The following is a 13,386-nucleotide window of genomic DNA, read 5'->3' as shown; positions in this document are numbered from 1 at the left end:
CGGGCGTTTCAGAAACGCTGGAACCCCAGACATGAGCACCTGGAATTTAGGGCTCCAAAAATAAGAGGTAGGGCTCCAAGACACAAAAATGGGCGGTTTGCATTTCCGAGAAATGAAATGAAAAATCAAGCAGTGAAATGAAATCAAAATAAATGCAACGTCACTGAGTGAAATTAAACGAAATTAAATAAAAAATCAAGGAACCAAGTTAAATAAAACTTCAAGGAATGAAATGAAGTGAAATGTAAGAATCTAGACATTTCCTTTCATGAGATGAATCGTCATTCAAGGAATGAAAAGGATATCAAGAAATGAAGACAAATGAAATGTAACTTAAAGGAAGGAAATGAAATCAGATTGATTGAAAGAAAATTAAAATTAGGGAAATGCAATTAAATGAAATCTCAAGATTTAATTTTCTTTTGTGAAATGACAAAGCAAGGAATGAAATAAAATGAAACTTTATTTAATAAAAAAAAATTAAATATAATTTTAAAATACGAAAAAGAAAAATAAAGGAATTTACAAATCAAGGAATGTAATGAAATTTAATGTATATCATGAAAATTAATGAAAGGGCAAAGAAATTAAATTAAAAAATTAAAAAAGGAAATGTAACAAAAGGAAATTAAATAAAATCTTGAAATTTCATTTTCTAAAAGGAAATAAAATGACAAATTTCATTTGATTTTGTTTTGTTACATTTCCTTCCATTTTGTCATTTAATTTCTTTTCCTTTTCTCCCATGAAGTTTCATTTCAGTTCACTTCATTTTTTGATGTTTCATTTCATTTTTCATTTTCAGTTCATTTCATTGAATTTTCATTTCATGAAAGGAAATGAAATCTTGAGATTTCATGTAAATTCATTTCATTATGTTTTCATTTCATTGCGCTTCATTTCATTTAAATTCATTTGCTTAAGTTTCAATTCATTCCTTTACTTTTCATCTCATGAAAGGAAATGAAATATTGAGATCTCCTTTAATTTAATTTCATTACGTTTCATTTAATGCAGCTGTCTTTTGTGTATGAGAAATTCACATTTGTGTTGACCACCTTGTTATTTTGAGCATGGTTGAAAACCGAGGTTCATGAGTGGCTGTCCTCTTCCTTGTAGGACGTTTGTTCCCTGTATGGACAAGGCCAGCCTGGCTCAGCTCAGTCACCTCAGCCTCCTGTTTGCACTGTGCCACTGTGTCCCTTCTCACTCCCACATCAGCTGGGACCTCTTGTCTTCATCACTGTAGCTTCTGCATCCACAGCTTAAATCCTGCATCCACAGCTTAAATCCTTCATTTGGTTCTTAAATTAGTTGTGCAGTGTTCCTAAAGTCCACCATCCCCATCACTTCATTCTCAAGAGTATGTAGATTTGTAAATTTGCTTTCCATTTCCTTATACCTACCATGGACATGAGTGTTCTCTCTCTTTTGTATGTGTGTGGGTTTTCTTTAATTTTTTAAGTTTTGCAAGCATTATTTTACTATTTATTCTTACTGCTTCCAAGTTGCTGTAAGCACTTGGGAATGCTAAGTCCAGGCCAAGGCCCTGTAGTGCTGGCCCTGTGTCTGTGCCCCAGAGCTCTTGCATCTTCCAGCTGGTGATAAGAGGTGTACAGGCAAGTCGACAGGAGTAGCACCACTGTAGGACCACAATTCTTACCAGGAACAATCATTTTGTCTCACCTTGTCAGCTTGTAGTTGGCAATACAGGGCTGGCCTCCCCTCAACATCTGCACAGATGCTCAGGTCTTAAACTAGCCTGGAAGTCACTCAGGTCACTCCTGAGGTACGAATGATCCCAATTAATAAGGGATGAAGCAGAGAGAACCCATGAGATGCAGGAATACAGCGTCAGCAGCTTTGGCAGAACTTTGTGAAGTTTCACCTTGGTGTCATTGTCTGTCTTAGGAAGCAGCAGCCTGTGCTGGCTTAGTGGCACAGCTCAGGCAGCAATTTGAAATTCAAAATTAAAATATGTCAACCAGGGAGAAAACAAAAAAGGGATCCTAATTATAAAATGCAGAAAACTGACAGAGAAACCTAAGTACATCAAAGACATAACCCTGACTGGAAACCTTAAAACAGTAAAGGATTTAAAGAAAATTTTGAATAACACTAGCAATGATACAGACTTAAGAACATTTAAATTGATATAGGGAATGGAGGGGGCCTTGAGTAAGTTTTTATGGAATAAGCAATGTACGTTAATCTTGGCAAATTCTGTCCTATGGCTTTGTCCCTGGTCATACCCAAAACATCAGGGGTGAAAGGAAGACTACATGGAATCAATTCCCTGGACATCTCTGTGCTGAGAGAGGCTGTGACAGGTTCAGAAAATGAGACAGAAACTGATAGGGGAAGGGAAGAGGGTATTCTTCATTGATCAATGACTTCAAGTCCATGAGAGCCTCAGTGTCACACTGAATGGAGGGCAATGAAACGAGATGTCACAAAGGTCCAAATCCTTACACGGGTCTTTATTTTCCACATCAGATATATTTATATTAATGGCATCTCATGCCCATTAATGGCATCTAATGCTTAATAGCTGCAGTGGAACTGCCTTGCATAAGTGGGAATTCAGTGTCTAACTGCACCTGAGCACCCGACCCTCTGGAAAGGGCTCTGCCAGCCCCTGCGGTGTCCCTGGAGCCTCTGCAGTGCAAGGGCTGCTGTGGGAGAGCAGCACATGGGATGGGAACAGAGCATCCTGTCCCTGCGGTGGAGGGGAGGTGCTGCACGCAGGATACTCTGCTGTGGGCTGCTGACATCCTGGACCAAAGGTGATTACTCACGTCTTCATTTTCCTTCTCTGACTTCCCCACTAATGTTTCTTCCCTATTTCTATGAGCTCGTGTGTGCGGAATGCTGCCTGTGGTCCACAAGCGCTATTATCTTTCCATCGTGCCAGCTTGATAGGCAGTAGAATGAGTGGGATACAGCACTAAGAGGTCATTAGCATTCAAACAGGTCCGGAGCTCACTTGGGGGTTTTGCATGACAGTGTTTTCCCATCTTCACCTCAGAAACAAGTGTTGATAAGCACGACGGCAGTCACCAGTGGTGAAACTGGAAACATGAAATCAAACCTTGGTGGTGCCTGAGGGCAAGGAGGAGCTCACCTTGCACATTTGCTCACCTGCAGGAATGGGAGGTCATGAAATGCTGCCCAGAAAATACAAAATGTGCTATGGAGAGCTGGCAGTTTGCTTCCAGCACCTCTCCTCTGCTGTCCAGGGCAATCTCATGGTCTGAGAATTTCCTTTCCTTGTGTATAACATGCCGAGCAAGCAAGCATCTCTCTCCTGTCCTACACTGAGCTTGAGGGTCCCTAATTTTCAGTGCACACTAAAATGTTTGTGGACAGCTGTGTGTATGTCTGTGTCTGTAGAAGATTCAGTTAGTGCCTGCTTAGATTTGTGGGTATATGTTCTTGTTAGGAATTTCATCATTTCACCCAGAGTTTCCTTATGTGTAAAATGGAGATAATAACAGGTAATTACCAACCTGTCAGGGCTGCTGTGAGGACAAATTAACCAATGCTTGTGTGGGTGTTTGCAGATGAAAAGCATGATATTGGGACTAAATATAATGATTGAATATTACAGAAGAGAGTTTGTATTTACTATGGTGATTGAATATGAGTTGAAAGCACTTTGTAGGTGTTTCTTTCTTGTGCAGTACTGAGTATTTGTGGAAGGTGGAAAACTGGTGGAGCCATGTTTGGGGTATGTGTCAAAGAAATGGTTGAAATTCCTCTTTAACCTGAGAACCGACTGACTTTCTTCTCTCAACTAAATCTAATGCTGAACAAGGGACAAGGGAACAGAGGAATGAAAATGTGAGCAAGCTAGAGAGGAAGAGAATGAAAATGAAGTGCAATTGAAGATCGTGATTTCAAAGAACAAAAATGTAAAAAAAATGAAAGGGAAAATAAAAGCTAGGGGAAATGAGGACAGAGGAAAGGAAAGAAACCGCAGGGATTCATGGGTGTTACATTTTCTCAGTACGTGGAATTATGAGAAAGTAAAGACCAATTTAAGAGGCATCAGAAACAACAGATGAAAAGCATATGCAGGGAAAGAAATTTAGTGAAATGGGAAGGAAGCAAAATATGTGCTTAATTATTTTTTGTTTTCATTTTGTTTAGTGTAATGACATAATTCTTTATTTTCCTATGGGTTCTTGAGAGGCACTTCTTTGCTAATCTAGAAGATGGTGCCAAGTATTTCAGATGCTTTTTGCATGGGTTCCATGGGCAGGCTGTTAAGAGTTAAGGTGTGGATGCATTTGTCAGCGTGAGAATGGCCCTGTCTGGTTTCATCTGGCTTTCATGCTGTCTCTGGAGAATTAATGGAACAAGTTCATTTCCATCAGCTCCAGTGAAGCTGCACTGCGAGTGAATCAGAGCCACTCTCACTGCTAAATGTAGCTGTTGAACCCCTGGTCCAAAGTGTTCTTCAGGTTAAACCTGGAATGTTTTGTGATTAAGCCAAAATAATAAGACAAAAGCTTAATTGTTATGAACACTCTGAGCATGATATGTTGGTGTGCAGGCTGCCCAGAGGAGTGGCAAGGAGAGGCGGACCATGAGAAGAGTCAGGTGGAAATAACCAATACACACAGAGTTCAGGGACCTGACTGCCTTTCTTTGCAAATTGTCCTAGGCTGCAATGAAAATCATCCTTGCAGGGTCCTGTGGCCTGTTTGATTTTGCACCCTCTGGTTTGCCCTCTCTCACCCCCACCCTCCTTACTTCAACATCTCGCCAATTCCAGGATGGCCCCAGTTCTTCACCTTGCTTCATATCTCTTCCTTGCACCCCAAAACTTATTTTGGGCTGAGTCACTCTTACCTCAACTCATTGGCCTAAATTAATCTTTTGTGTAATTCAACTGACTGAAATTGACGTAAATTCAGTTACATCAGAGCTGAAATTAACACAGTCTGACTAAAATAGCACCTGCCTTTTCTACCGAACCAATGCCTGTCTCTTCCCCACCTCCACCCACATACCATGATATTAACATTTCTTTCTCCTCATTGCTCTTTCACTTATCCCACTGCCACAAGCAAGCTGTGCTCTCAGTGGTTGGTATTGCCCTCTCTGCTCCAGCATCCTGTTCTCCTTCATCCCACAGCACAGGCTGTTGGCAGGGCACTGCGTCCAAGCCCATGCAACAGCTTTGCATCTCCTGTTGGATTTTTCTGTCCTTCACCACAGAGATGCACCATCTGAGTTCAGAGCCTATTTGCACTGGGCACTTCCTGTACCTGTAGAAATTATAGTCTTACTCCAAAGAATTTGCAAGTCAGAGTGCCATGATATACAAACAGGAGGAGGGAAGTTAGATGGAGGTGAAATTATTTGCCAAAGGTGGCCTAGCACAACAATGGCAAAGTTGTGGGTGTCACACTCAAAGCCTCTCTTCCTTTTCCATTACTTCCTTTAAGCCAGCATGCTTCCATTACTTCCTTAAGCCAGCATTCACCCTGACACAGTGGCAAAACACCTCCTTTGCTTGCTTTCTCATTCCCTCTGGCTTTTTGACTTCCTCTAGTTTGCCCTTGGAGCCTGCTCATGTTGGCTAGGCTTTCTTCAGACCTCTTGAAAAATCTGGGTGTTTGCAGCCAAAAATAAAATATGGCTTCTCTGGTTGAGGTGTACTTTATGTCTGGCAGCATGCTCCACCCTTTGCATCTGGGTATCTCTTTGGGGCAGGGATTTATTCCATAATTGCTCTAACTTATATATTATCATGGCATATGTATCTGCAGTGTTATGCAAACTGTAAAACTCCTAGTTCTAAAGGTCACCATGTATTTACCTTCCAAACATAGATGAGCTCAGAACAAAAGGGAATGGCAGGCTCATGAGGAGATGAAGGCAGGGAATCACCCTGATCTAACTAATTTACCAAGGCAGTGTTCACAAAAGTTATGTAGTGCTGCAGACAAACAACGCAATCCAACTTCTCTGTCTTCCAGATGAGTGAATTAATTTCCCAGCACTGCTGTGTAGTTCCATAGCAGTGGAGAGCAGCAGGGACACCCAGAGCAGGATGTTTTTCATCCTAAGTGTCAGGCTACCAAGTCTCCCATGCTGGCACTTACACGTGGAGTTTCTCGTTCCGCAGTGTTGGGTGCCAGCTGTAGCTTCCTGGAGGTGGTGGACAGAGGCTGGAATGTTGTAGAGGCAGCTGTGCTAGATTTATCCCCAAGCTCACAAGAGCCTTGCTGCAGTTAATGGCCTTCAGGAGAGCCACTGTCCTACCTGGTGACCAAGGCCACCAGTGCATCCCACACGTGGCCTGTCAGTGTTACCCTGAGCACTGGCATGAGCGATTGCTGAGCTGTGATTTGATTTTCACATTGCTCTGAAGTGTTGAAAGAGGATGACAAGTAATTTCCTTACCTGAGCTCATGAAGTGACCCCACTACATCCTATATGTGATTTCCAGGAGGACTGGGGATAAATTAAATGTTTGTGAGATGCAAAATTCTAAAACATTATTTGCATTCCTTCCCAAGAACATATTTTGTCCAGTCACAGCATTTACTGAGACTTAGGTCAATTGTCAGCATGAGGGGAAAAAATAAATCCAGTCATTGCTTCCTGTACTAAGTGGAATTAGAGCCATGAAGACTGGACTCTCTCATTCTGATTGTCAGAGCAGAGATGCTCTGGTAGGGACGGGGATCTTCCACAGGTTGCACTCTTTCCCAGGGGATGCAGCTGCTTCTCCAGTAGAAGAATATAAGTACAGGAGGGTGGGAAGAAGGTGTGGGGGTCTGGCAAGCAGAAACCTGTTCCTGAGCCAGCCGTGCTGGAAGAGTAAAAGGAAAAATTCCCAGGATGACTCTCAAGGGAAGAATTTTGAAAGATCCCACCTAAGTATGACAGGGCAAAGAGAAAACAGTAGGTGAGTAGATAAGCTCAGCACAAGGGGAGAGATAAGGATCCTTCATCATCAGGAGAAGGGGGGACAGGAATATGGATAAACTTAGAGATGTGGCTTATTTCTGCTGCAGCTTCTCCTCCCCCTCCCTTCCTCCTATGTGTTTTGCATGAGGGTGCAGCACAGTAACCTATCACAAGCTTGAAATAAAGAGTACTGGGGGACAATCTGTCTGAAAAATACCCCTCTGCCAAAAAAAAAAATCTCTTAAATATGATGATCAAAGTATTCAGGTATTAACAGATGAGAATGGTTTATGAATCTGGATTAGCTCAGAATCCATCTGAGTATTTTTAAACCTCTAAGACTGAAAGCTATAAACCTTCCTAAGAGAAATGCCATTTATTTTAAAATGAGCAGCAAAATCTTGATTAATTGAGTTGCAAAAGAAATGGATCTAAAAACAGGCACTGGAGGAACATGAGTGCATTATGCATTTGGGTTTTGCTTTTGGAAGAATTCAAAACCACATCTTGTTGCCAATGCTGATCTGAAAAGATGATATTCTAAGCCTAAGTTCAGGTGTCCATAGACCCAGGGAGGGATATTCCTGTGACATTATCTCAGGACCAGGACCATCCTTATGCCTCTAGTCGGTCAGCTGAGAAGTTCTTCCCTACTGAAGTCCAAGCAGAAATGTCTCCAGTATCAAAATAAAGGGGCTCTGTTGGTTTCCCCGTGTGTGGCTTTGGGGTGCCCAGGGTGTGTCCCTGCTTGGAGGGATGCTATGGCCTGGGACAAATTCTGCCGTGCAGTGTCTCAATGAAGCCACATGGTGGTTTGGCCGCACAAAGAGCAGCTGGAACAGGGGCAGGGAAGTCACCTGGTTCTTTTTCTATGACCTTGCTTCAGCATTTATAAAGAAAAAAAAAAAAGGCAAATTAATTGTGAACATAAATTCCTGTGACGTTTTGCTTTCACACCTCCAAAATGTCTGTCTGGAAACGGCCTTTCCAGAGGGAGGTTTGGTCGGCTCCTTTTATTTGCCTTCTCTGACTCACGGGAGTCACTTGCACCCACTCAATCCCGCCTGCACTGTGGCACTGCTGGCCAGAAGCACTGGCAAGTGAAAGGCAGGGATCTGCTGGAGCTAGTCGTGCTTCTGATAAGGTCATGAGCAGCCGATTTCTCCTCTGGATGATTTCTTCTTTGGATGTTTTTAAGCCAAATACACATCCGAGTCCCATGTATGCTGATCAGTAAAGGGCATCTTCAAAACCAAATTAACATGCTTCTACCACATCTTAAAATCTTCTGTATCTTTCTTTATGTTCATGAATCACAGATCAACTTGTTTCATCTCCAGGTCTAAGCCTACGCTTCAGCCTCCTGCATCTGTGCTCAGAGGGTTCCCTTTTTCCTTCCTATGCCACTCCCTTCACACAGTTTTGCATTTTTTGTGGGGGCCAAAGCGCTTCCTAACTATTCATTTTTGTATTTTTAGGGCCAGTTTCTAACTTCTCTCCTCTCTAGTCAAGCCTCACAGTTATATTCTTTCCCCCTCCTTATAAAAAACAGTTTTCTATTTTGCCATGGCTGTTTTTAGCCATCCTCTGGGATGTCTAAAACTTTGCAGATACCAGAGCCTCTTCTCTGCCTCAAGCTACTTTCCTTTTCTCCACTGAATATGCACCTTTTCAAACGAATTTGTTCACTCTTGAACACTTCATGTCTCTCTTGCATCCCCTCCACTGACTCCCTTTTCCCCACCACTTTGGTTATAACTTTGCCATGTCTCATCATCAGCACATTACTGCATGTCCCACTTGCTCTTGCTGCACGGGCTGAAGGTCTGCACCACAGTACCTGGATAGTCCCTTTAATCACTTCCTGCCAGTCTGATACTCCTCCCTCCTGTCTCTGCCTGGGACACCCACCCCAGACTTCCTGGTCTGCTCCATTCCTCCTCCTGTTAGCTCCCACCTGAGAGTTTTCTTTCCCAGAGAGCTGACAGCAATGCCCGCTGACAGGTGGCCAGTGCACAAATAAGTGCACAATGATGCAGACTTGTTGCTGTCTTAATTTTTCAGTGCCCCCATTCCTGGTGTTCCTTTGCCTATAAAGCACGCCGTGATTTGAGTGCTACATAATTATAGCTGCAATTAAGCATCCTATTCAGAAGCTGCATTGCTGGTTCCTTGCTGTTTTCTTTAGCCAGAGCTTCCATTCAGGATTTGGCTCATCTGCAAAGGGACTCTACAGCTGTCTTTCTTAATTTCTTCCCCTCACCTCCTGCAGGGGAAACCAAAGAAAATGCAGGTGATGCTGGTTTGAGATTTCATTTTTTAGCTCTTCTCTGTACCAGTCCTGTGAAATAGAGTAGTATTTTCCTAATTTTAGAGAATGGGAACTGAGGCACAGCAGATGACTTGGCCAAGGCCCCTCAGGGTAGCTCAGCTGAACTGCACCCAGTTTGAGTCCCTGCCTGTATGGGTGTTGAAAGAGCAAGAGACCAGGGTGTCAGCATTATTTCTTACAGGAAACTGCTTAAAAAGTGCTGCCCTGTGGAGAGGAGCAGACAGGGAAAACAGCTAAAGGTCTTTCTGTGCATGCTCAGTCAGCAAATACCTCGCTGCAAGACATGAGCCTGTGAACGCAGTTGTTCCTTTCTGCTCTCTTCAGAGGACTCTCTTACCTATTTACACTCACATGGAAACATGTGAGTGGGAGGCCAGAAGCTCTCGACTCGACTCATTTGCGGCAATTCTCCAGTTCAGCAGCTAGGTTTTCTCCCTGAGGCGGTGTAATGTGACAGAAAGGAAGCTTCTGAAAGCATTTCTTCATCCTCAGGATTGCAGGCTGTCACTGCTGCTGCAGAAGTGACACACCTGCCTGCCACCGCCTGCAGCTCTTCGGGTTGCTGGAGGGCAAACGGGGAAAGCAGGAGCTTCTTCCTCTCCACCCTGAAATCCCCTTGTTTCGGGCTTTTTTTGCTCTGCCAGTACTTGGACATGACTAATGCAGCCATTCCTGTGCTGGCTTGGCAGCCCTTGCAAATGGGATTTCAGACTCGGGACAAGTGGAGCACAGCTCGCTGTGCACGTAGCAATCTCCCCACAAACTCCTGGATGCTGATCCAGAGAAGAGAGTCAAGAAGGTGCAATCTCCACCAAGCCTTTGTGAGTCTTGCTGTGGTGCCAGCCAGCACAAGGAAGGAGTATAGTGTTTAATAACAACCATGGCACAGGCGCTTATTTATTTACTCTTCTGTTTCAGGACAGCAAAGACCTGTCACCTCAGACTAACCTGCAGCTGACACAGTGAGAAATGGAAAACACTGTCTTGTAATCTCCATCACATAAACAATTAGTTGTCTTTGCACAACTAATTTTTAAGCAGTTGCTGCTTTTTATGGAAAAAAAAGCCAAAACCAAAGAACAAATCAAATCAAAACAAAAAACAACCTAAAAGGTAGTATGGTTGAATCAGAGACATTTTGGTAAATCGTGTTGGTATTTTTTGAAGGATACCACTCCTCACAAAAAGACTTCTACTATACAGCTCTTGAGCAATGTATCACAAAATGATATGTATTTTAATATCTGCCCCTCTTTTTACTCCTCTTTTGCATGGTAACTGTTTTTCAGCAAAACAAGATGTAGGTGAGAGGGAAAGCATCAGGATTTTGTTCCTAAAGAGCCGAGCACTCAGAGGTTTATTACGAGAGCTTGTAGCAGTTTATGCCACACGAGAAACACTTCTGGGAAATTTATCAAAGAATGTATCATGAGGTGGGCTGTTTAGGGACTGAAATTACATAGGAAGGGCTGGCAAGAGAGATGTGTGCAGTTGCAATTAATGCTAAATATAAGGTGTCATATCTTTATCTAACGCACAGCCTGCACTGCCTCGCAAAGGAAAGTTAAGCAATTAGGCCCAAATAACCAGATTATCCGTGGGAGGTGTTTGAAGACAGATTTAAAACACTGTAATAGGGTTGGGGGAGGGTTACAACAAGAGGTAATATTTCCTGATAGGTTAGTTTACATCCTTTGGAAAACATTCTGGAACCAGACCAGAGAGTAAGCAAGGCCTTAAGCAGGCCTTGGCCTGGGACAACACCCACAGAGAGGTGAAAAGTAAAGAGAGCCAACCCTGCTGTGCACACGCAGCCCCTCCAGCAGGTAATCCCAGGAACAAAACAAACCCAGCAACAGACAGCATAGCTCTCTGTGGGTTTGCAGCTGCCCCAGCACAATTCAGAATCAGCCTTCCCTTTTCCTGTTTCTCTTGAGCCAATGCTAAGGGCAGAGAGGAAAACCTGTGCCCGAACAATTATGACTCTCTTTTGGAATGGAAACTGGAATTCACTCCTTGATCCCAGAGGGGCAGGGCCAGGTGCAAGTCTTTTCCCCACTCTGCCTGACAAGTTTCTTCTTCTCCAGTCCTGAAGGGTTGGATTGACTCTGTGGCAGAGAGGGCAGCTTGTTTGCACAGCTCTTTCCACTTCTCTGAGGTGAGGCTGTCAGCAGGAGGATCAGGGGAAAGAACTGAATCATCTGGCCTTAAAAAAACTCTAGTTCAGGAAAAGACTTGGTTGGAATGTACTGATGTGAGAATGGGGAGTGGGGATGCCATGGGACATGTACTTGCTTTGGGAAGGGGTCTCTCTCACCTTCTGCAAAGCTCCTTGCCCTGTTTATTCTATTAACACACAAACAACATTTTGTCTTCTAGAGTGAGAGGTGGGGACTAAACGTTTCATCACAACAAAGTGAAAATAATCTCTGCTGCCTTTACTTGGATGTGGGAAATACTCGCTTGCTTTTAAATACAAAACTATACATATATTTCTGAACCTACTGTTGCTTTCATGTGGGAGCCTTAGGTGAACACAAAAGACTACATTGTGCAGCTACAAATGAACAGAGCATCCAGGATTAAAGAGATTTTATTTAGCCCCACATGAAATAGCAGAGCTGATGGCAGCCTCTGGTACAGAAAAAAAATAAAACCAACAAGTAATTTAGTGAGGATTGGAACTAAGAAAGTCACATCTCCTGTATCTTTGTATATTGTGGCTGATTGACCATGGTGCCTAAGATGGCAAAAAATTAATTTGAAGCTCTTCCTCCAGATCAAGCATTTATTAGCATTTTCAATTTTATGGAATATCTGAAATCTAATAAGGCATGAACCCACATTGTAACTTGCACTGTTGGGGACTGTGATAAGAGTCTCTTTTTGCTATCAGGCCTGTTATTTTTCATAAATCTGTAGGGATGTAATTACACTTCTGCCAAACTTGTTTGAAATCAGACAGTGGGCTCAGAAGTTTATTAGAGACATGGACAGACAGGCAGACAGGTGCAGACACCATGACCATGTATGTCTCATTTCCATCAGAAATAAGGCTAAAAGAACTTACATGGAAATTAATTTTTAAAGGAGACTTGATAGGCAGGGGAGTAGACCTTTGCAAAGTGTAATTTCAAACTTTAAGTGAATTTCATGCTAGGAAAAGCTATGGAAGACTGTCTGGAATACTAAAAGTATCTCTTTTACCTAAAGGAGAGGAACAGCACAGGATGAGCTGTGGTGGCCCACCTGATCCTTGTTTTTTTTAAACTAACTCACACTGAGGGCAGGAGATTACTTAGAGAGAGGAAACAAAGAGCAGCTTCAGAAGCTCTGTCCCCTATAGTTTTTCTGCATGTGAGCACTTAGGGGCTAATCACAGCTGTAAAGCGCTGTAAATGCCTCTGAATGTTTGTATTTCACCACTGCCTTTTACTTTGTTTGTGTTTCACCACTGCCTTTGACTTTGTCCTTGTTTCCTTGCTCATACCTTGCCAGCTCTGTCCCTGGACTGCAGTGGGGAAGCTCTGCTCTTTACCCTTTGTGTGCAATCCGCAGTGGGGCCGGAATCTTGATTAGGGCCCCTAGAAACGATCACATACCTCTCAAAAATCGTACTTTAACATTAGAGCCCCCAGTCTCCGGTGGGATGGGTGTGGCTATTTATTCATAGACTGTTTTACTCCCAGCTCTGACACCAGCCTGCTGGGCCGCCTCTGGCACTTCCCCTGTCATCTTCCCCTCTGTAAGCTGTCTACCCCACACCCCTTGCTTTTCTGGAGTCGCTGAGCTGCCAGAGGATTCAGAGAGGGCTGGCTACCAGCTCTCTGGAGCCAACAGGCCACTGCCTGTGGCCACCATGGTGCACTGCCCACCTCCCTGGCCCAGCTGTGTCCCCCTCTTCCTCATGAGCCTCCCTCGGGTGGCTGCCAAGTATGAAAAAGGGGGGCAAAAAGTCTTAAATAGACTTTTTGCAACCCAAAATAGACCTAGGGGCCAGGCCTGGTTCTCCTCCAAGGACTGCGGTCAGGACACTGATGCCAGCCATGCCAGGATGTTGCTCTAAATCTGGATTCTTTCACCCAGTGGGGAAGCTGATCCACACACAGGGCTGAGATATTCTATTT

The sequence above is a fragment of the Ammospiza nelsoni genome, chromosome 5 (assembly GCF_027579445.1).
Source record: "Ammospiza nelsoni isolate bAmmNel1 chromosome 5, bAmmNel1.pri, whole genome shotgun sequence".
NCBI classification, from domain to species: domain Eukaryota; kingdom Metazoa; phylum Chordata; class Aves; order Passeriformes; family Passerellidae; genus Ammospiza; species Ammospiza nelsoni.
Note: the sequence above shows the minus strand (reverse complement) of the source record.